General features: G+C 42.6%; 1 long non-coding RNA gene across 1 annotated transcript; it reads left to right on the top strand.

Moving 5' to 3' along the window:
• Positions 1-811: 811 nt before the first annotated feature.
• Positions 812-19,486, top strand: LOC133386617 (uncharacterized). The gene is made up of 4 exons (XR_009763215.1): positions 812-1,047; positions 11,277-11,410; positions 15,052-15,187; positions 19,289-19,486. It is a non-coding gene; the product is annotated as an uncharacterized LOC133386617 (long non-coding RNA).
• The last annotated feature ends 2,796 nt before the right edge of the window (positions 19,487-22,282 follow it).

The following is a 22,282-nucleotide window of genomic DNA, read 5'->3' as shown; positions in this document are numbered from 1 at the left end:
TAACACAATTAAATATGTATCGCTTTCTAATCTTTAGAGGGGGAAATTACTGGTTGAGGTCATCTGTTGGAATTTTATGCTGATTCTTTACGCTGGACAAGAGGATAATTGTATAATCTAACCTTCTTTTACCAATGACACATACAAACTTTCATCCATTTGCATTGTATGTTTTTTTCCCCACATGCATTTTCCCTCCACATCCTATTTCTGGAATCACCTCATGATTGAAATCCAGATGGCACAGGGTCATAGCAAAGGCCTAGTGTGCTTTTGACAAATCTGTTTTTTGAGAAAAACAGGGTTGTGTTGGCCTATGATCATAATACATGTTGCATCTTAAACAGTTACAGGTAGATCTCTGCTATGAGGTCTGGCAGCAAAAATAGAAACAAACAAAAGAAAACAAAGTGACAGGTGGAAAAACATTTTTATGAATCAATCCACCTTACATAGAGGATGAGATACCTGAATACTGTAAATATGTTAGGATTTAGTTGTTAATCGTATGTTCAGAAAATATTTCAGGTGAACACTGTGTTGAAGGGACAGCTTGTCAAGGTAGGTCAATAACAATACTAATATTGCATGACAGCATCCCATCAATCTAAATTAAGGATCACAAGTTGCTTGCTAATTATGTCTATTAGGAATAATTTTGACTCACTCAACCAATCAAAGTCACTGGCATTTCCTGTGTGTGCATGAAGAATGTCAATTGTGCTTAGAGTTCTCTGGAGCAAAAAGGCACATTTTCTGCATTTGTTCTGTTTTTGTTTGTTTTCTTTAGGTGAGGCCTTCAAAACTCAGAACGAAACAGGACAATGGAAATCTAGGCTAGGATGGTTCTACTTTACAGAAGGCAGTCCTTTGTTTGAAGAAGTTCTCTGTTTGAAGGGCTGTCTAGTCCAGGCTGGTTTAGTGATGAAGACCCATAAGAAGGTGAACAGACAGCAGAGGCCTTGAAGGTGCCCGTCTGTGGTTAAACACCTGGACAACAGAGTGAGCAGACACACAGGCCCCTTAGGCCTAGTCTTCCCTATTATGGTGAGATGTGTTGTATTTCTGTTTAAATTCTAGGGATTATTTATAAATTTAGATCTATACATAATTGTTTAGCGTATGTATACTTCATGCAAATATGTGTCCTTTTTGTGTGTGTCATACATTTCCTCTTTTTTGTCAATCCATACGTGGCCACCCTAATCTAGGAATCATAATCATGAACCGAGAAGGAGTTTACACAACAGCTATGAGCTCAACATAGGACTGAGAGCAAATTCTGATCAGGATGATACCCTTCCCAAAATGGCAGGATCTGCTCTTGAGTTCAGTGAGCTGTTCCCTGACAAAGATGAGAGGATTAGGGACTTGGAAGCTTAACTGGGCTTATTTATTTTGGGATTTCAATGCATGAACTTTCAGTAACCTCAAAGGTAAATTAGGGATGGAAATTTGTCTAAGATGCCTGACAAATCTTAAGTGGACATCTACATAGCTAATCTTTTGGGCCCATGGGCCCATCTGGATTTTTGAGAGTGTGCAATAGACATCACTGTTTTGGTTGCTTCTCTTCCCCACCCCTGGATCACTCTGCATGACAGACAGAGAGAAAGTGCACAATTGCGCACACATGATTTTTCATGGGGTCTGGATAAAAGTCAGGTCCAGTAGAATTAAAATAGATCCTCCTGAGTTTTTTCAGAGTTCTCCCCCCCAAAGAAACACTATCAAATTAAAGCTCACATTGATAGACTGCACATTAAAATCACCAGTTTGCCAGCTCTCAAATAAATTGATCCAAGGCACAGATTCTCATGGTTTCTCATGAAATTTACACATGAAAAAACATCAGTGAGTACAGTGTTGGCCTATGATTTGATAGTGGTTTTGAGGGGATCCCTTGCAAAAAAAAATATGGGGATCCATAAGGAGGCTTGGTAGGCTTTGCAGATGACAGGAAAGTCCTAAAGAGAGGCATGGGTGCCATGCTGGCAACCCTGGATCTATACATTAGTAGAGTGGCTATTGCCAAGCATATCTCACAATTCTATAGTGACCAGGGGAAAATGCAAGGTAGTTAGCAATGGGATATGGCTGAAAACATCCAGAAATTTCTTGCTCATATAAATGGGGATTGTTGCATTAGTAAAAGAACCCTGAGATCATTCATTGCCACTTTTCAGCATCAGTTCCTTGCTTTGCATGTATCTGATATGCACACTACACTGTGCTTGTGAAAAGACATGATAAGGTTCTAGATGGCAGGGGTTGCAGAATCTTTGGCCCACCAGGTGTTGTTGGACTATAATTCTGATCATCCTTGATAATTGGCCATCCCCTGTTCTAGAAGAAAAGCTACATAAAGGTGGGAAAAATTTTAAAGGTGACTGTAATGTTTATCACTTCATGTGTTAAGCCTTTGTCACAAGTAATTTCTAGTCTAACAATAGCCAGTTATACATTGACCAGAAAAAAATTATTGCACTTAGTTCATGCTATTTAGCCAGGTGATATGATACAATAATGCAACATCTAGCAGAAGTATGAGGAACGTCCAGATGTTCTTGGATTTCAACTCCTATCAGCCCCGCCAGCATGGCCAATGGTCACTGATGATAGGAGTTATAGTCCAACAGCATCTGCAGGGCCACAAGTTCATCTTCCCTCCAGTAATGGATGAGGCAGAAAGTGTACTAAAAAAAATTAATCAGACCAGACATAAACCCAAAGAGTTCTCAGAGGAAATGGGGAATGGTGAGACATTAAAAGTTTTGTGAAGTGAAACAGCTCTATTTTGTTTTTGTGCTTGTCCATTCCTTACATCGACAGATGCTGCCTGCAGCTGCAATTTGTGTGTGGTCACAGGGGGGGTATTTGCACACAGTTGAAATTCAATTTTTATGGAACAGACTTTGCCACTCACTCACTATCCGACCAATATTTTCCTGTTCATTTGCGGTGTATTTACTGAATATACGCTGCAAAAAATCAATCCCAGAGTGTCTCCATGTGGCGCCAATTTGAGGACAACTTCAATCATGTGAAAATACTCTGACAGCCTGTGGTAAAATTGAAAGGGGAGGGGAGAAGATTTTTTTAAAGCCATCTCTAATACCTTAGCCACAAAACAATATTCTTTAAACCTAAATTTTCCGTATTCTCGGCCTCTTCTATCATCATTAACGTCTCTGCAGAAAGGGAGAAAGAAAGAAATAAAATTGCTAGAGAAGCTCATGCCAAAAAAAGGCTTCCAGAGTGACTTACAAATCACTAAAAAAAAAGAAAGAAAAGAAAAAGTGACAGTCCTTGCCCTCAGGATTACAATCCAGAAAGCCACAACACAAAAGGAAAATGGGTTAGGAGGAAGGAGGAAATAAACTCAGGTTCAAGCTCCTAAATATTCTAATGACAGCTGGGATAGAAAAAGTTCAAGGAGAGAACGAACAAAAGGTTCCTGTCCCTGAGCTGCACCAGTGGAGTGACCCTGCATTCCACCCCTCCCTGCGCTTCTGTAGCCTGATGTCAAGGCTGCTGCCAGGTCACAGTTGATGGAGGGAGGAGCCTGGCTCCTTAGCAGAGCAGATGAGGGCCCTCTTTTGCTGCCAGCTGATGTAATGACTGCTGCCAAGTCATTACATATTTGGAAATTGCAAATTTATTTGCATGCTCCAGTCTAAAGGGACTGTTAGCTATGTGGTTGTTCTGGTATACATTATTCTACTTCTTTTCCTTCAAACACACTCCTATTGGAAAAATCTGCAGTCGAAAGCTGCTTGCATTCCTTTGTAGCTTTTATTCTGTCCTCATTTATCTCACACAAATTGCACACAAAAATTGAGCATTTCCCTTCTGGAAATGCCAGGCCTCTTTGCTAAAGGCCAACAGGCTGGATGAGTCTGTCTCTCCCTAATCAAGGGAAGAGCCTGACGAGCAAATTAGTAAGACTGGTAATAGTTCAATTGCTGCCCTTTCTTAATACTGCTGCTTGTGCCAATAGGTCCCTGAAGGAAATTAGCTTGGGTTTTTATGCATTTGGAATGTAAACACCAAATTGGCAGCGGAAAAACCTAACATTGTTTGAATCCTAGATCAGCCTTCCCCAGCCTGATGCCCTCCAGACATTTTGAACTACTGGCTGGTGCTGATGGAATTTGCAGTCCAAAACATCTGGAGGGCACCAGGTTGGGGAAGGCTGACCTAGATGATGATGTTAACACTTTGTTTTGGGCTACTTTAACTAAGTAGCCCAAGGTTTTAGCCTAATACTATCTTTTGTTGTTTGTAACATAACTCTGAGACAGTCTTCTATATCTACATTTGATTTCCTTTCTTCTATGCCAGAAGGATCCCCAAGGTGATGTAGATAAATGTGCATTGGAGGTGCTTCTGTCCTCTCCTACACAAAGCATTGCTTTAGGATAGTATGTCCTACACTGATCTCTCCAAACCCAGTTCTTACTAGGTCAGTGTGGTTATTTCCATCATAGGAACATAGGAAGCTGCCTTATACTGAGTCAGACCAATGGTCCCTCTAGTTCAGTATTGTATATTGGCAGTGGTTCTCCAGGGTTTCAGGCAGGAGCTTTCCCCATCTTCAGCTGGAGATAGCAAGAATTAAACCTGGGATCTTCTCCATGCAAGGCAGGTGCTCTACCACTGAACAACAGTCCTTCCCATCATATTTCATTTCATTGCCCTGACTTCCAGCAATTTGGTGGTCCATGTCCTGGTTACATGCTCCTTACTTCCTCTTCTTCAACCACAGTTGGCTTCACTGTCCACAGACAAAGGAGGAGGAGCAGCACCTCAGGGGAGTTAATGAGTGATGGCCATTGGGTGTTCCCTTGCCTAGCCCAGGGTTGATAAACCCTCTTTTTTTTTCTTTTTTACAATAATTTTTATTCAAATTTTCATAAAACATACAAAACAAAATCATAAAACATTCAAAGACAAAAAACAAAACAAAACAAAAATGATTAAACAAAAAAATAAAATATTGACTTCCCATTTGTCACAGATCAAATCAGTTATAGGTCTACAATATATAACAATCCTGTCTCTTAAATTATATTATAAAATCACTTTCCTCCAGTAGTTATCTTAATTAATCATCAAATCTCATAAACATTACTTTATTCTTTCCACAAAAAGTCAAAGAGAGGTTTCAATTCTTTAAGAAATATATCTATCAATTTTTCTCCAAATAAACATTTCGATTAATCCATCTCATCAAAATCTGTTAGGTCCAATAATTTCAATAGTCATTATTCCATTATCCCTATTAATTTCATCTTCCATCTTCAATAGTCCTGTTAAGTCCAGTAATTTCAGTGTCCAATCTTCCATTATCAGTATTCCATAATAATCTTGCTGTCATAGCCATAGTCATATAATAAGAGTCTGATGGGAATTTCCTCTATTCCAAATATTTTCTTGCCATCCATTCTGAATAAGTTGCTGAAGTACTGTTGTAAAGTCATATCTCTGTTCTTCTTTTTTACAAAATGCACTGGCTCATCTCTTGAGAGTTTTTCCATTGTCACATGGCTGCAGTTAATTCCATAGATTTTCACTATATCAAACTCCATCACGTCATTCCAGTCCAGAAGATTATCCAAGCCATTGATAACTTTATCTCTAATATCTTCATTAATTTCTTCAGAGATAACGTTAAATTCCAAACAGTAGATTTTATTTCTAATATCCATAAACTACAGATCTTTTTCCAATTCCACATTTGTTCCAATCTCCAGGGCTTGTATCTTCCCTTTATTTTTTCTTTTCTCATCTCTGATCTCATTCTCCTCTCTCACAGGATCCCCTATTTCTTTAAACTCCTGCGTCATTTTGCTCAGTTCAATTTTCAGCTCCTTACTGCCCTGTCGCAGGGTTTGTTTCGTTATCTCAATCTCATCCATTATTTTCTGAAACATAATTACTTCCAGATTCTCAGCCACTTTCTTGATTGCCATTTTTAAAACCACGAAAACAAAGCAAAACAGAAGTAAAGAAGAACCACTTCTTATTTCAGCAACAATTGGGTTAATATTCCAGGCTTGATGACATCACAGTATAAACAGAGCAGCCTGCCTTATCTCTCTATGTTCAAGAATACAAAACAAATTTGGTTCCCAGCATCAAAACAGTTAGTGGCGTCGTGAAGAAGCAGATTCGTCGAAATAAAATAGACCAAAAAGAGAATAGTCCCAGACAATATAACATTCCTCGGAATAGAAATCCCTCTTCTGTTTATATCTTTAGGATGCACTTCCAGGACAGCTTTTTGCAACAGAAACAGAGATAAGCTGTTAATTTCGTGAATAACAGAGAAGAGTTATAGCTCACCCAGAAGTACTTCAAAGCCGATCAATCTGACAAATCTCCTTTTGCTGCAACAATTTAAACCAAGTAAGAAAAATAATAGAAAGAAGGGTGCTTGCCTGTTAGTCGGTTTTCTCTTTGAAGAAAAGATAAACGTATCGCATTAAACAGATAGAGCAAAAGTTTGGAAGTCCGTCCGGCATTGTTGGCTGGACCTTTTCTCATAAATTAATGAAATCCAGTCCTCCCAACAAAAACAGGCTTTTGAGGTTGATCTCTACGTTTCTCCCTGCCCGGGAGAAATTTCATCAGTCAAAAAAAAATGTTCTGACTGATTTATATCTGAATAAGCTTCTTTTGAGGCGGGAGCCCGTCTCAAAAGCAGGCACAAGCGAAGTCACCCTTCCCGGAAGTCTGGGATGATAAACCCTCTTCACGTTCCTTCAGAATTTCCTTCTGGGCAACTAACCTTCCGGGAGCCACATGCCTGTGATGTGCAAGACCATAAGCAAAAAAGGGCAGAACAACTAATGTGATTTTTTTTTTTACCTTTGTACGCTTGGTTAGTATCTACACACATCCTCCTAGGTCCTCCAACCAGGCAAACAAGAAGCATTTTAAAAGGTCAAGGGCATATTCTAGCCAGGCAAAATCACTCAAGGAGAGTGCAAAACAGAGTCAGTGAGGGATGTGGCCTAGAGAGAAGGAACGTGGCAGGTGAGCAGGGAGGGGCACAAGTTCTCCCTCCCTGGCCTGGCTTCATACTCCTTCTCTGCCTTACTCTCAATTACCATCAGGATATCAAAGGCTACTAGTCCTTATGGTTATGCTACCTATGACTCCCTCTCTTTAGTATTGACTAGGTTTCTGAATACCGCTTGCTGAGTGGGTGAGTGCTATTGTGTCCTTGTCCTGCTTGTGGGCTTCCCATAAACATCTGGTTGGCCACTGTGGGAACAGAATGTTGGACTAGATGGGCCTTTGATCTGAACCAGCAGAACTCTCCTTATATTATTATTCTGGCTTACTCCACTACAAATAGCCAGAGGGCTGAAGAAAGTATATGAAATGACCCTGCTTTAGCTCTGGAGACATTTCTTAGATCTTGTAGCCATCATCCTATTGTCTTATTTATAGTAAAGAAGGGTTGATGTCAAGTCATCATGCATTAAGATGTGGGTCTGACTCAGTCATTCCTGCTGGATGTCAAGAGAGCAGTCTATAATATGACTTGCCCACTTTTCACTCTAAAACTAATACATGAATTGTAACATGAATGAGGGTAAAGTAACCAAATTTCACACTGGCACTGGCAGCTGACACTACCTCCGTTTTATTTACCTTCTAATGGGCTTATGGAGACATACAACAGTTGTGAGTAAAAGTGAAGTAGGGCTCCAAATAAGTATTGATCTATGTACATCTTTCATCTTTTCTATTTAACTCAGACATCTTTCCAACAATACCATTCACCTGTTTCAGAGACAGGGCACCTGTGGTCTTCCATACATTGGAGTCCAACTCTATGAGCCCCAGCTAGTTTGGCCAAGGCAGGGATAATGGAGGGTTGTAGTCCAGCAACATCTGGAGGGCCACAGGTACGGATGGAAAGATCTGTCTGTTTAGGTTCTCTCAGTTTCTCATTTTTCCAATGTTAAATTCAATTCTCTACATTTCTACAGTGATCTGCGGTTTTTTTTAAAAAAATCCTCATGAAAATTCTCCACCATTTAGTGTGAATTTCTCCAAATAAACACATTTTTGTAGGCAGTTTTGACAAAGGTACACATTTTTGCAAGCCATTTCTCATCATTTCATGCCTTTTTGCCAGTCATTTTCATTCATGAATTCATTTTTATGCACAGTTTCCCCTAATATATGCATTTTTGTAAACATTGTTTAGTTGGCGAACTGTACCCCAGAATTCTAAGAAATGAGAGTTTTGCAGGATGGCTGTGTTTTGGTTCTCATATTGTTTCGGAAATTGTGAATTTGATAAATTCTGCTTGAAATGCAAACTGAATCGAAATTCTCACCCATCTCTAGTCACAGATTCCCCAGTCCTGACTTGTCTGCTATCAAAGCATTTTAAAATGGACTAATTAAGTGTCAAGAGTATATGAATAGCCTGGAGGTGAATCAAGCACAGTGGCGCTAAACAAGAGTAAGATTTATTTAGGAAAAAAATAGAAATGGAAGGAAGTCAGAAACAGAAAAGGTAGATATAAAAGAAAACATTCTACCTTGGATAGTACCCATGTTTAGGTGTTAATTACTAAAGGACATGCCTAAATCCTAAATATTCTTTTATACGGTACATATATTTAAAAACCCACTAGGTTGTATCCAACATTAGTCATACTCAGAGCAGACCCATTGAAAGCAATGGACATGACTAATTTAGGTCCATTAATTTTAATGGGTCTGCTCTGAGTATTACATAGTTGTATATGTTGGAAGTGTGGCAAGAGCAACTCCCATTTGGTTCTTCAGAGGGGCATGGCTGGATGGCTAGGCTGTTACTGACCTATACTTATCTGTCTTCTTTCCATGTAAACGGATACTCTTAGGGAGTGGACCTCAGCTCTAATTGTTTCTTGTTTACCTCTTTTTTCTCTGACCACTCAATCAATCAATCAATCAATTTAATTTATATCCCACCCTTCCTCCCAGAAGGAGCCCTGGGTAGCAAACAAAAACACTAAAAGCACTTTAAAATCTTGCCTTTCTCTCTCTCTCCTCTAGCATGGGGGCAATGACCAAGCCTGGCCACTGTTCCTCCAAATTAGTTGGTTGCCTAGAACTAGTGCTTTTCCTATCAAGTATGTATTTCTTTTAATAAAGCAGTCTTTTCTTACTTTAAAACAAGTCTCAATGATTCAAAGCAAGTCTAAAGTCTCAATGATTCAAAGCAAGGTAAAAGCTGTCTTTCTTCCAGGTAAACCACACACTCACGCTACACAGACCGCTGAGCAAGCTACCCTAAGCTAAACTCTGCTAATTTATGAATACTCTTAACAGAGTACAACACAACGTTTACTGGGCGGAACAATCCAACCTTTTCCTCCTCCACCATCACCTTGGGCTGGGATGTGAGGGAATGAATGGAGCAGAGGTGTCTCTTTGCTCAGCTGTGCTGGCTGCTACCGATGAAGGTCTGACAGTGCAACCCCCCCCCTTCTGCCTGCCAAATGTGCAGGCAGGCAGGATCTCCACTGGTGGCAAACCACAAAAAGCCCTGAAATGGGATGTTCAGAGGGGGAGGGCAGAGCTGGCATTGATCATTGCACTGAATTTATTTTTAGATGGAAAAAAATATGCAGCTGGAAAGCTGATAATGTGCAGTTTGAAAAATTGGGGGATGGATTAGACATGTTAGGTGCATATATTTGTTAAGAATTTAAATGATAGGCAATGTCAAGGACAGCAGGTACCCGAATTATAAATGGGTAGACTGTGCTCAGTTTTCATACTTAAAATAAACTGCCAAACCATATTAAAACACCTTCTTTTTGACTGGAACCTCCTCTTCTTCACCTTCATCCTTGGGCAGGTAATACTTCGTTTCCTTCTTGTAAATACCCTTAAAGTACTCCTGTTAATTACTGAATTAAACCAGATTCCTAAATGAATCCTTGTTGCAATGTAGATAAGAACTAGTGACTCCTATGAAGAAACTGCCACTGATAAAGGGTGTAAGCAAGGAGAAGAGAATGTGTTTGTTCTGCCTTTTTTTATGTGGGGTGTCTGGTGGGGAATTTGTGCAGACGGAAAATCTAGTTTTAAAAAAAACTACACTGAGCTAGCTTCAGACTGGCACAGCTTTCTGCCCCCGCAACATACACCATCTGCCCTGCTCATTGTGCACAGCAGGACTGTGGAGGAGGCAGTAGCCTCATCTGTCCATTCAGCCCTGCTAAATAGCCACCTCGGTTAGGATTGTAGCCCAAAGCATTAATAAAAGTGTCAAGTCCTATCTCTGCCACAAAAAATGCAATCCTATGCTTGTTTGCTCAGAAATGTTCCACTGAGTTCAACGGGAGTTACTGCTAGGTAAATCTGTATAGGATTGCAGCCTGTGAGGTGGAGCATGTATGGGAAAGCTGGATGGTGCATGCAGGCGAAATTAGTGCCTCTCTGCTAGCAAACCCTACCTCTCTTCTTGGAATGAAGTCTTTGATTCTTAGCATGTGTTTTTAAATTGCTTTTAAAAATGTGTTTTTTAAATTTGTATATTTGTTTTTAATTGTTGTAAACCACCCAGAGAGCTTCGGCTATGGGGTGGTATATAAATGCAATAAATAATAATAAATAAGTCTTTCATTCAGCATGATGTTGGAAACTCACAGGGAATTCAAGTCAGTCAGAAGCAGTTGACTGAAGTAGTCTAGTCCATAGTGACCCAACTACAATAGGGCCCTGCTTTATGGCACTTTACTAATGCGGTGATCTCAGTTAGACGCAATTAGACTAAAGCCCCACTCATACGGCGCTTGTTCCGCTTTTACTGCGGTTTTCGGGCGTCACGCACCATTCTATTCAATGAGTTCTGCTTTTCAGCGGTTTTCGCTTTTCGGCGGGGGTCCAGAATGTAACCCGCCATATGAGTTGGGCCCTACTGTAATATGCAGATGAAGGACAGTGAGGTAAGTGGGGGGGGGGAAGAAGCCAATTTGGATCAGATTAGCGCAATTAGTCAATGTCCCCAGGATTGTTTGCAGAGCTCTCTGTCAGGATGGCCTTAAGGGTGAATGTTAAAATATACAGAGGGCAGCTTAATATGAGAATCATAACCTTTCAACCCTGACGGAAGCTTGGTAGAGGAAAGAAGCTTTTAAGGTCAAGTTAGCAGCCACATCGCTACGTGGCAGAAGCAGATTTTTAACTCTTCCCAGTTTACAACCAGATGTAGCTGCAGCAATGAGAGACTGCACCTTTTTTTCCCCCTCCAGCCCTAATCATTTGGAGAGAAAAAGATGAGTGTTGCCCACCGGAGCCTGCACCAGTTAACAGGACCCTTGTGGGTGTCTTGAACATACACACATCGAAAAGGAGATGAAAAAGTTACAAGCTTGTTAAGATTCAGGTTTGTTTTATATTTCTACTTGTCAGGCAAATAGGCCAGAAATCTCATTTCTGTGGGTTTTTCCCCCCCTCTGATGACAGCTGCTTTGAAAAGCATCAGCCTCGCCTTTGAGAGCGGGGGATCTCTGCAAGCCCTCTGGGGGGATTGTAGCAGCTAATTGCCTGGGAAAGGCAGAGGAAGATTGCAGACTTATTACTTACAAGGAAATAACAGGCAAAAAAACAAAACAAAAGATGGAAAGGGTGATGGGGGGGCGGGGGGAGAAAGAGCAGCTTTGGTAACTAAAGAACAGCAGTGCTTTTCCTGTTCCCCCATTTTCTCCAGCTATAGTTCAATCAATATATATACACGGATACTCAACAGCATCCATTTTGAAGAGCCTGTTTAAAGGCACTTCAGATATCCAGGGATTCTCTATGCTACAAAAGTATTAACATTGTCCAAGCCAGCATTCCTCTAAAAGTGTCAAGCAACTATCCTGAAACATGAGTTTTACGACACTGTGCATCAGAGTTGGGCCCCCAGGAAGGCTAAAGTAATCGTTCCAGGAATATTGAGGAATATATTAGAGTCAGTACTTATGAGGCTTAGAATGTAATCCTAAGGCTTCCGGGAGGGTATCCCAAGTGCCGTAGGATTTTGTGGGTCTCCTTCTCAGGGGACAGAAAGCAAAGTCCACCCTCAGAAGCTTCTTCCTGACTACCACAGTAACTACTGTTACTTCTATCAGCGCCCTGATAGCAAAGAGGACAAAAAGGTGTTTCAGGGGCATGATGTGGCACTTCGGAGGGGGGCTTCCTCTGACATGCTCCTGGAGTAGGGAAAAGGAATGTCAGCCCTGGAGCTAGGGATGGAAAGATCTGTCAATATTGGTTCTGTCACTTTCTCATTTTTCCAATCTTAAATTGAGTTCTTCACATTTCTGCACCAATTTGTGATTTTTAAAAAAACCCTCATGAAAATTCTTCAGCGTTTTAGTGTGGATTTCTCACTAAACACATTTCTGTATGCAGTTTTGACTAATTCACACATTTTTGCAAGCAATTTCTCCTAATATAGTGCATTTGTCTATGTTATGTTCACAAATACATTCATTTTTATGCACGTGCATTTTTGCAAACCTTGCAACTACATCACAAAATTTGGATATATATGAACTTAGAAGGATGGCAGTATTTCAGTTCTCATATTGTTGCGGAAAGTGTGGATTTGATAGATTCAGCTTTAAATGCAGATTGAATCAAATTTGTCCTCCATTGCTACCTGGAGCCCTAGTATTTATTTTCTCTCCCATGGGAGGAAACATTTCAGGGGAAGAAAGACTAGCTGAAAGAAGGGAAAACAAGTGGGGAAATGCCACCCCCTTCTACTGCAAGCTCAGCAGGGCTTTGGTTTTCATGGTTCTTCCACCTTGGGTTTTCTTCCCCTGCTCCCTTTTGGATTGCTGTGGCTGTTAAACATTTTATTTAATTAATGATAAGAAGAAGAAATCTCACACTTGGATCAAGAAAGATTCCATCTACCTTGCACAAACATATTGTAGATTGTACTTTACCAAGATTATCACAGGCAGGCATGTGTTAACACTCCAGAGGGTGCTACCTCAGAGGTCCAAGAGTCAATTGCCATGTATTGCCCTTTTGCAGTCACTTCATGTGCTTCCACAGGTGCTTCCATAACATGAAGGTAACCTACAACTCAAACATTTATTAGCTTAATCATGTCAAGCACATATCAGAATGTAATTGATCACTTCCAATCCTTACCTGACTCACATCTCATTTTTCTCCGCATAGATGTGGTTGGAATAATGTCTTTATAAGCATATCTCATTCATAGGTGGACCTCTGAATTCTTATCATTGTTTTACTGAGCAAACTTCCAGTCTTAACAAACTTTGATCTACTTTCCATTAACCTTATCCTTCCTTGTACTGAAACAATAGTTGCAAAGTTCTTACATGATAAAATGTTCTCTGGCATAGTGTGTGGCAAAACGGGGAGAACTAGTCCAGTGGCTAGCTTCCTTCCCTCTTCCCCAATACCTTTTCACAGTGAGGTTTCATTTGCCCTTATAGACATCATGTAGCCAATCATTTCTGATCTGCTGCTTATAAGACACCATAATGACTACTACATGACCCTTGATTGGCTGGGATAACTCCAAGAAGCAGCACCCAATGGTGGTAAAAGAAAAAAGCATTGCAGCAGCAGCAGGTTGAGGCTGCAAGTAGTTATGTAAAAAAACTCCCCTGCAAATTAGAGCAAAGGAATGAGGATTTTTACCCACCTTGAAAGCCTGCTTTTCTCCCCACAAATGTTCCTGAAATTTGGTGCAGCCATAGTTCAGTGCATTCTATTCTTTTGGAGCTGTGAGTATTCAAACAATGATTGTGGTCAGGTACATCACTCAAAGGTTCATATCTCCAGAAGCAAAGAGGTTTTAATTGGTAGCTCATAATTGCTTTATTCTCTCTCTGCTAGAAAGAAAGTTTATGCTGTATTCTTTTACTGATTTCTGTTTTTAATTATTGCATATTGTATTTTTAATACTGTATTGTGTTTTGCTTTTTGCTCTGGAAGCCACTCGGAGATTATTTATGTGGCCATATAAATTTACTAAGTACTAATTTATTTATTAAACGTTTATTCCACTTTTCCTCCCAAAGGGGCCCAAGGTGGCAAAAGAATAAAACATTTTAAAATCATCTTAAAACATCTTAAAACACAATTCCCATAGAGATGCAGATCATAAATAATTTGCACAGGAGACAAAGGCATGGAAAACAACCAGATCACACCCAGAGGATTGGAATACTGCTGTGCTGGACATTTCTCCTCTGTGTGTGTGTAGTGGGGGAGGAGGTGCTGTTGTTTTTAACATTCTCCGTAATTTCTTTTGATATTCTTTTCTCCAGCTGAAGCTGCAGAGGACATTTAGTTTGCGGCATTAAAATAAAATAAAAAACCTTGAACTGGCCGCCTAGAGCAGATACGCCAGTCTACTGCTGGTTGCAGGTGGCCCTTCCCCAAAGGGTCTTTGCTTTTTTCATATACTAATAGGTGGGAGAGAGGGTCCCTTCTCTTCTATAGCAACCTTGCCATGGCCCTAAAGAGTTATTTTATTTTGTTTCTTTTCCTCCCCGCACTAGTTGCCTTTTGTAATCCAGACCCTCGCCAGGCTTCAGACTGCTGGCAAAGGCAACCAGGTTTGGTGGCTTTCAGCAGGAAATGCTTGTGCCTCCAGCAGCCTGTTTTCAGTCTTTCAATTGACAGTAGTTGGCCTGATGGATTTAGGTTCATGGGCCAAGCTGTCCAGGTGCAGCACATTACAAAGGAGCTATAAGCATCTTAAGTTGCAGAGAAGCTCAGAGATACAATCCACTGAGTCCTACAAGCCTGTCCCCGCCCACTGTTATACCTCTTGGGATAGCTTGGCAAGAATTGTGGCCCCATCTCTTTCCCAGAGAAAAGAAATTGCATTTTAAAATTATCAAAGGGGTGTGTGAAATTGTCATGGGTGGGGTGCAAGGAATTTGTTCTGCTTACCTTACTTTTGGGATGACTCAGGAGCTTTTGTGAGTATCTTTTTTTCATTCTTTCATTCTACAAATCATTTCATTCGTTGCTTACACTCTGAAGTCTTTCAGGGGAAGACATCATGAGGCATCTTCTGCCATGAGCCTTTTTCAGATCACAATCATGGACAGCCAAGAAGCTACTGGAGAAATGATTACTACAAAGAAAAACACCACTCTTGGCTACCTCAAATGGTAAGGTAAGGTCAAATCTCTGTACCTTCCAAAATTCTAAAGTGCCCTGAGAATGAATACGGAAGCCATTTTCACAAGAAAATAAAAATTTTGGGATACTGGAAGTAGTGGTGTAGTTGTCTGAGGTCACAGGGGATTTTAGACCCCTTACTTTTGGAGAGCAGGGTCCCAGCCCAGGTCTCTATGTATGAGCCAATCTTCATAAAAGGGGAGTGTGTTAGCCCCTGAGAAGAGACACTATCCTTTTGTGCTGATTGGAGCCAAACAGAGTGAAAGGAAGTAAATCAGTGACTGAGAAGACTCTTTTCAGTAGCTAACACACAACCTCCCCTTTCATGCTGATTGGCTCCTAGAGACATCTGTCATAGTGGAGTGTGGACACAGACAGCAAGGAAGAGAAGGGAAAGCGGAAACGGGGGCATGGCTGTGAGGGGGCCTGGTGTGACTATCATGAAGGTACTCTGCATTTCTGAATTTGTCACTACACTACTTATCCCAGTCTGAGTCTGTGTTGGAATTGCTTTTTAATAACAAAATGTTAATTCAAATGTTGAATTGCTTTTTTTTTTAAATAGGTCTCAACTTAAAAGGTTTGTTGAAAGAGGAAAATCTTCAATAGGTGCCGAAAAGATAGCAGAGATGGCGCCTGCCTAATATTTAAGGGGAGGGAATTCCACAGGGTAGGTGTTGCCACACTAAAGGTCCATTTCCTATATTGTGCAGAACAGACCTGATAAGATGGTATCTGCAGGAGGCCCTCACCTGCAGAACGCAGTGATTGGCTGGGTATCTAAGGGATAAGACGGTGTTTCAGGTATCTTGGTCCCAAGCTGTATAGGGCTTTGTACACCAAGACTAGAACCTTGAACTTGGCCCAGTAGCAAACGGGCAGCCAGTGTAATTATTTCAACAGCGGGGTGACATGTTGGCGATACCCTGCCCCAGTGACCTGTCTCACCACTGCTTTTTGTAGCAGCTGCAACTTCCAGACCAACCTCAAGGGCAGCCCCACATAGAGCGCATTACAGTAATCCAGCCTGGAGGTTACCAGTGCGTGGACAACAGTGGTCAGGCTATCCCAGTCTCTAATCTTCCATTCTTGAGCAAGTGGTGGCCAGACACACTTGGATGAAGCAGATTATTTAGATCCATTCCAATCGGGCTTCAGGACTGGACATGGAACTGAAACAGCCTTGGTCGCTCTGGTGGATGATTTGAGGAGGGCGTTGGATAGGGGAGAACACGCATTCCTCGTCCTCCTGGATCACTCAGCGGCTTTCGATACCGTCGACCACGGTATCCTTTTAGATCGCCTGGAGGGAATGGGAATAGGGGGCACTGTTTTATGGTGGTTCCGTTCCTATCTCTCAGACAGGCATCAACGGGTAGCACTGGGAGATGAGGTTTCAGACCCTTGGCCTCTCAATTGTGGTGTGCCACAAGGATCTATCCTCTCCCCCATGCTATTTAACATCTATGTAAAGCCACTGTGAGCCATCATCAGGAGATTTGGGTTGCAGTGTCACCAATATGCGGATGACACTCAGCTCTATCTCTCGTTTAAGTCCTTACCAGAGGTGGCTGTGGATACCATTTCCAAGTGCCTGAAGTCCATAAGTGAATGGATGGGAGGTAACAGACTGACGCTGAACCCTAACAAGACTGAGGTGCTGCTCGTGGGAGACAAGAGAAGGCTAGGAGATATAGACCTGGTGTTTAATGGGATAAGATTACCCCTGAAGGACCAGGTCCGCAGCCTCGGAGTCATTCTTGACTCCCAGCTGTCCATGGAGGCTCAGGTCTTGGCAGTGAGTCAGGCAGCTTGGTATCAATTACATCTTATACAGAGGCTGCGACCCTACCTTCCTGTCCATCTCCTCCCACGGGTGGTACATGCCCTGGTCTCCTCTCGCTTAGACTACTGTAATGCGCTCTACATTGGGTTACCCTTGAAAATGGTCCAGAAATTACAGCTGGTACAGAATGCGGCGGCACGTTTGATTAAGAACACATCACTCCGGTGTTAGAAGATCTACACTGGTTACCAGTTGTTTACCGGGCCCAATTCAAGGTGTTGGTACTTACCTTTAAAGCCCTAAACGGTTTTGGCCCAGTTTATCTGAAGGTGCGCCTCCAGCATCACCAAATATGCCACCTGACGAGATCAGCCTCACAAGACCTTCTCTCGGTCCCACCAGTTAAAACAGCTAGGCTGGTGCGGACCAGAGAGAGGGCATTTTCGATTGTGGCCCCTACCCTTTGGAATTCTCTGCCCTATGACCTTCGCCATGCCCCCTCACTGCCAAGTTTTCACCGAGCCTTAAAAACCTGACTATTCAGGCAGGCATATAAGATTCCTGGGCTGGACTAGTTTTATTGTGATACAGTTGTGGATGGTTTTGATTAATTATAGTCTGAGGTTTATGACCTATGTTGTATTTTATATGTTGTATTTTATCTTATTCTGTACGTCACCAAGAGTGGCCGTTAATTCGGCCAGATAGGCGACTCAAAAATAAAATTTTATTATTATTATTATTATCCCGGTCCAGAAAAGGCAAATGCACTAGCCACTAGCCATGACCAAAGAGAAAGCCTATTGGCCAAATCCAGTAGTACTTGGCAGGGAAACCAAGGTGAGGTGGTGCTGCTTCCCAGTGCCAGGATCACTGCCAGTTATCAAAAGGGGGAGGCTGGCGCAGTGTAGGCACATCAGCACCAGGAGCATTGGATTAGCTCTGCCACGGTGCCTGCACCATATCAACCTCTCCACCACTTCATCCTCCACCTCTCAGTAACTGGCAATGACCTTGGCATTGGGAAACCAGGTAAGCAGTGCTGCCCCACCCTGCCCTTCCAGCCACTACTGGCCAGATCCAATTCAAATTCGCTCCAAAGAGTGTCAAGTAGGTGGGAAAAGGTAGGTGCACAGCCAGTCCGGGCCCACTAAAAATGCCCTAATCAGCCTTGCAAAGGGTGACTGGCATAACACCCACAAGTATGAAGCCTAAAGAAGGAAACTGCACCCAGTGGAAAGAGGCTGATGGGAAGGCAGGGCTAGGTTATATAGGCAGTCCTATCCCCCTCTGCCCAATGGAATGGCATCAGGACACCATCAGGACCTGCAAGGGAGGAGAGGCAATCTGCCCCTGGGATAATGCTGGAAGAGCATCAGAACAAAGTTTCTGTGATGAGAATGTTGTGCTCACCTGAACTGGCACACTGCTGCCCTCCTCAGGAGGGGAAGGGGACAGCCGTGGCAGCATCTGCCCCAGTTGAAAAACAATGGCAGCATCGTATTTGCAGCTTTCTTGAAGTGGGGGGAGTTATTCCATCCAGCACTGACAGTCATGACTAATTTAGCCTGGAACCAGGCTCCACTGAAACCACTGGGAGGTGAACATGTCTCGGACTATGATGTTGGACATCACGCTCTCAAAGCATGGGACCTCTAAGCTTCAAAATTGCTTTTGAAACCCACCTCGAGTTAGCGCAACCATCATGAACCAGGGGGGTTGGGGGAGTGTCCAGCACAGTGCCTTACCTGAAAGTTAACGTGAGTTCACACACGGTTGAAAAATTAAGAGTAGATTGCAGGCATGTTAACATTTTAGTGCTGTATCGTATCTGTAAGGCCATTTGCCTTTTGGAGACACTCAGATTGCTGTTTAGAAAGTGACTTTGTGACTTTTGAAGAGAAATTGCTTCGTTGTTGTTGCCTTGGCATGCTAGCAACAGTGCTGGGAACCCGAGAGAGAGAGACTCCACCCCACCCCCAGTGCTGTTTCTGTGGACTGGGAAAGAAACCTTTGCAAAGCACTGGGGAAATTCTACCAGCCTTATTACATTGGCAAGACTCAGCTGCCTTGCTTATTCACTTTTTTCAGGCAACATCCATTAATCTAAGAGTTCCACTGAGTCCCTGTTGCCCAGCAAAAGCGTATTACTACAAAATGGGAGTCTGTTCAGCAGCATCTGCCTCCAGCACACTTCTGTTGTCAACAGCTATCATGTCACCTTAACAGTAATTTTCAGCTCGTGTGCCCAGATCTCCCAAGTGGCAGGCAGGTGGATTTCAAGACGAGGTCTCTCCCCCTTTGTCACAGGTCCACATCTGGACTGCTCTGCTCAGAGGTGGGACCAACTTAGCTGCCATATCCCTAATGTGAGTGGGAGAGGAGAGATGAAAGAGGCCAGAAGGAGGTGACAACCCACATAACTGGATATCAGACACACTCTTCGGAGCTCAACCAGCAGATCCATGTGGGAAAGATGAACTCGTGAAACTACCCTATGCGCATGGCCAAACGGTATGTTACATTAAATGCCTGATATAGATGCAAACTCTATGTTATACCAAATGGTATGTAATGTACCTGTTTGTTTTTAAATTGCAGCCATGGGCTCAGGATAGGGATATAGGGCCATGGGAAGCTGCCTAATTCTGAGTCAGACCATTGGTCCTTCTAGCTCTGTATTGTCTACGCTGACTGGCAGCGGCTCTCCAACATTTCAGACAGGATTCTCTCCTAGCTCTACCTGGAGATTCCAGGGATTGAACCTGGGACCTTCTGCATGCAAGGCAGATGAACTACCACTGAGCTATGGCCCTTCCCCAAAGGAATCATATGTGCAGACAGGAGAGGGTTAACTATGAAAAAAGCTATTGACTTTCACTGGCACATCAAGCCCTTGGGAGGAAATGGGAAGTTTTTGAAATTGGGGGCACATTGTAGTTTAGTTGTTTAGCTGCTGCTGCTGCTTGTTAATTGAATAAATACTGTTGTTTGGCGTGTGCGTGCATGCGTGCGCGTGCGAGAGAGAGAAAGAGAGACAGAGACCGACAGACCGACCGACAGACCGACCGACAGACAGACCAACCGACCTACCAAGGAATCCGAATTGAGGTCCCAGGTTTTCCTGGGTGGGGTCTTGAGCCAGAACTGAGTAAGGAAGGAAATCCCTAGATACTGAGTCCTTAACCCAATGGTAACCAAATTACCAAAAGGTAATTTGAAAACTCGGAGAAATGTACTGCAGGGTGCATGATCAGGGAGAAGGTGCCAACATACCATGTGTTGTCTGCTGTGCTTTTTAAAAAAGACTTTCCATTATGCCTACTTCCCCAGTTTGCATTTGAAGTTGAAGCTCTGGGGGAGCTGTTACTTCAGCAGAGAAGTAGCTCAGCCTGAGAGCTGATATAGTAGATGGAGACTCCACCCCTTCTTGGCTCCAAGACAGATCCTGGTCCAGGCGGGTTTTGACACGCTTTTCTGCTTCTCCTGAATAGCATTGTGTACAGTTAGCTGGGCATTTGCTGGCTGCTCAGAAGCTCCTTCCTGGCTTACCTTTCCCTTTGCTCCTGTGACTGTCAGTGGGATGAAGGGAGCCAGCCAGGATCCCAGGCAACTGGTGCAGGGATCCTAAGTCCTGGCGTGGGAATGTTTGGATCCAGTGGCTCCTCAGAATTGCTGATGCAGAGATCATGTGTATCCGTCCATTCGTCTGTCCTGCAAGCAGATGCTAGTTTCCAGGCAGGGATGAATCCAAACACATTTGCTGAAATAGGTGCAAAAATTATACTGAAATTGGCCATGGTTCTCTCTCTCTCTCTCTGAATAACTTCAACAAAGACCATCCTATGAGCAACAAACATTATCCACTCTCTTTACACCCAAAACAGCATGCATTTTTTCTATATTTTTATGGATTTTTTTAAAAAGCATGTGAAAATCTAAACCTGGTGCCCCCAACATAGTGCCTGTGGGTACCTCTGGGTTGGCACCCACCATTTTTTAAATTGAGTTTTACGGGGGGACTTTTTAGTGGTTGGTTGATTTGGGAGGCGCTACCTGCTTATTTGTCTGTGTTTTATTTGTTTTGGGGGGTATTCTGAGCATTGCCACTTTTTCTTCTGTGAAAAACATATTTTGTGGTGCACACAACAATTTCTTAGATTTCCAAATGTGCCCCCAGGTCCACAAAGTTTGGGGAGCCCTGATCTAAACAGATAATTACAAATCCTCCATTTCAGTTTAACACAATTACACAGTCATTGTGTGCTGTAATATATGAAGTAGCTCAGAGTTTGCACGTAAGGATAATTACTGGTTACAGTTGGCTGCATCCTCCTGACTGATTTATTGCACTAGTAAACGGCCTGGCAGAACACCTTGTCTGGGAAAGAACATTTTTGTTTTGTAATTGTGATTTGAGGAAACTTACGGTTTCAGGCACACACAGAAGGAGGAATTTTGTGATTCACCTCAGTTGCCCCCTTGCAGGAGCACAACTGTACAATAGTGTGGTGCAAAGCACTGTGGGAAACAGGCAAATGTCCATGTGCTTGTCAATCGGGGTGACCCTATTTCAGGACTTTGGGCTGTTGCCAAGACACTCATAGAATTTTAAATGGCTTTCTGCACTGGGCGCTTCAGTCCATTGGCAGTCTGCGCTCAGGCTAAGAAGAGAAGAGCTGTTCCGTGACCATTGCTGTTGCCAAAACCCATTTGGGAATCTTACATCCCCTCCGTTGAACAGCAAGCTTGTGTCTTTTTGCACCTGTGGTACAGCAAGTTCAATGGCGTTTTGTATGCAAAAGCAAAACAGTTAAAAATCTACCCATGTCTCAAACGAAGGAGAAAAACATTCTCCCTCCCCGCCCCCCAGTCAGAGACCGGAAAGGAGTTAATGAAGGAATTAATTGAATGGGGAGGAAGACTGCTGCACTTGAGTACCAAACAGTAATTAACCAACATCTATAAAGGTTATACAAAATCTTCAAGCAAAATCCAAGCCTTCACAAAAGGTTGAGATCTGATTGGGAACACATGCATACATCCAGGCATCAGAGGCTGGCATGGTCAGAAGCTTGCTGAAACCCAGCAGAAGGCCTTCTGTTGACCACAGATGCAGCTGTATCTACCCAGGATGCTGTGACTGAGTCACACCATTGGTCCATCTGTCTCCCTACTGACTGCCAGTGGCTCTCCAGGGTTTCAGACAGGGAGCATTTCCAGCTCTACCTGAAGATCCCAAGGATTGCACCTGGGACCTCCTGCATGCAAGGAAGATGCTCTGCCGCAAACTCCACCCTTCTA

The sequence above is a fragment of the Rhineura floridana genome, chromosome 6, assembly GCF_030035675.1.
Source record: "Rhineura floridana isolate rRhiFlo1 chromosome 6, rRhiFlo1.hap2, whole genome shotgun sequence".
NCBI lineage: Eukaryota > Metazoa > Chordata > Lepidosauria > Squamata > Rhineuridae > Rhineura > Rhineura floridana.
Note: the sequence above shows the minus strand (reverse complement) of the source record. Positions and strands in the feature narration are given on the sequence as shown.